We start from the raw sequence: 2566 nt of genomic DNA, 5'->3' as shown, positions 1-2566 counted from the left end.
ATAGTTTTGGCACCCATTTTTGTCAAGTAGTTAGCTGTCAGGAGGGAATTGTGGACTGGTGCATTGTCCTGGTGTAGGGGCCACAGACCCAAGTGGAAGAGCTCCAGCCTTTTGCCAAGAATCTCTTTCTGAACTCTCTCAAGATTTCCACAAAGTGCGCTTTGTTGACTGTCTAGCCAATGGGAACCCAGTAGATGTAGATGATATCATTACTGTCGGAGAGTGGATTTTCAAGAGCTTAGCGGTTGACGTGTTTTTGGCTGGCCTTCTTAGATGCTTCCATTAGGACATTCGGTTTCTTAGTCTCTGAAACATAACAGTAAATTCAGCTTTCATCACATGTCGCAAGAGACTTAAGTATTCTTGGATTAGAGATGATGAGCTCAATCATCCTCAACCATCCTTCTGCTATCGGCAACGCATATTTCCTTCTGTTCGATACTGAGCACGTTGGGAACTTTGCACAAATTTTGCGCGTGTTTAGGCCTTCATGGATAAATCTGTGTACAGTTACCGCACCGACTCCTAACTGTATGCTTATTGTCATACATACATACATACATACATACATACATACCTACCTACCTACCTATCTACATACATACATACATACATACATACATACATACATACATACATACATATATACATATAGCGCCGTCAACATCGGACGTGCAGGTATAGCGGACCGTTTAAAAAGTCCGTTTTGAACGCCATCCTCTAGAAATATGCCGACTTCTCCAACCTAAATTAGTGACTGGTTTATTTCTCCAATGGTTAATAAGAGAAATACCTTTTACAAACCAACATAGCGCTATCCTGAACAGATTTCAAAATATACATCTACACCACGTGGAATCTCGCTAACACGGTTATGGCTGAAACTAACACCACCACAGATGAAACTAAAAACGTCACAACCAATGAAAACAGAACTACTTCACCAGTAAGTTATTTAAGAAGACGTAGGTACTCTTCTCATTTTACTTGGACTCAACAACTAAACCAAGATTTACTTTGGTGCTCTGAAAAAGCCTGAGATGACCCTTCAATCGGATACATGAAGCGGTTAAAACAATATTGAAGCTCATTCGATCTTAAATACCTTCACAGCGATAAACTGGGATTTTCAGAAAGAGAAATCGACCGGCTAATTCGTACATCACAAGTGCAATCTGTGAATGGAATAGTAAAAATATGCAAGACTTTTCTCACGTTCCAAATGTGAATTTGTCTGTGTTAACTTCATCCCAAAGATGGAGTCTTGCATCTTTGTTGGAAACTGGCTCCCTCCTCTGTGGAAAATTTATAATAATTAAAAGATAGAAGAGACAAACATGTATCTATGCATGTATGTATGTATGTATGTATGTATGTATGTATGTATGTATGTATGTATGTATGCATGCATATATTTATTTATGTTTTTTATTTATTGTGTTTTATTTATGTTTTTTGTTGATTTGTTTACGTCCTCGTAATTCAGTGGTTCAGCAAAAGCGACCTATAGCCAAGCTCAAATATAAGTGTTGGAGTGAATCTCTTCGACTAAAACTCTTCGAGGCAGCGTTCCAGCATGGCCACGGTTCAATGACTGAAACAAGTAAACGGTAAAACATAAAACCTTTTTCTGTCTTTCTTTCTTTCTTTCTTTCTTTCTTTATTTATTCATTTATCATATAAATGTCTTTACCTTCATTATTTACTCTTTCTTTTACTACAACATCCCCGCCACCACAGTAATACAATCCCCGCCACCACATTAATACGATCTTCGTTACCACATTAATACAATCTCCGCTATCCTAACATTTCTATCAGCACTTTAAGTCAGTTTTTAATCAGGCTGCGACATCATATTGAACAAAAATCAAGCCGTCCAACGGACTGAATGAATCTTTTTTTTATAGGACTACAAAAACGTTTCCAGTCAAAGATGTAATTATGGCAATGCAGACTGCTATGATATCCTTTCTACTTTAAGGGTGCTAGACTAGGGGGCTAGTGGGGGCTAGTCGATTACATAGATCCTAGTGTTCAACTGGTACTTGTTTTATCGACCCCGAAATGACGAAAGGCAAGGTCGACTCCGGCGGAATTTGAACTCCGATCGTAAAGTCGGACGAAATTCTGCTAAGCATTTTGTGCGGTGTGCCATCGATTTTGCAGCCATACATACTGCTGTAATATCGTCCGAAGATTTCAAGCAAGCTTACGATTATATAATACACACACATACATGCATGTATATTATATACACGCTCAGCATGCATCATAAATGTGTGTGTGTGTTTGTATGTAATTGTATATGTCTATGTTTATGTGTGTACATCTGCATATGCCTATAAGTATATGTGTACGTATATATATATATATATATATGTGTGTGCTAATGTTCGTTTTTATGTCCAGTTCTGATAAAACAAATTTAATGGGTTACTCGATACTTTTGTAGAATACAAATTTATTATTCTTTAACAAAAATTGTATTGACAGTAACTTGGCTTAACTGGCCAAAACATCGAAGTCACTGTCAATTATATTCTTGTTTAAGAATTATATATAT

General features: G+C 37.3%; 1 long non-coding RNA gene across 1 annotated transcript in view; it reads left to right on the top strand.

The window, feature by feature from the left end:
• Window positions 1-46: 46 nt before the first annotated feature.
• LOC128247405 (uncharacterized) overlaps window positions 47-2566 on the top strand; it is a 38337-nt gene continuing 35817 nt past the window's right edge. Inside the window, exon 1 of the long non-coding RNA XR_008263784.1 lies at window positions 47-1610. This is a non-coding gene — a long non-coding RNA (uncharacterized LOC128247405). The remainder of the gene's footprint in view (window positions 1611-2566) is intronic.

The sequence above is a fragment of the Octopus bimaculoides genome, chromosome 3, assembly GCF_001194135.2.
Source record: "Octopus bimaculoides isolate UCB-OBI-ISO-001 chromosome 3, ASM119413v2, whole genome shotgun sequence".
NCBI classification, from domain to species: domain Eukaryota; kingdom Metazoa; phylum Mollusca; class Cephalopoda; order Octopoda; family Octopodidae; genus Octopus; species Octopus bimaculoides.
This window is presented reverse-complemented; position numbering and strand designations above follow the sequence as displayed.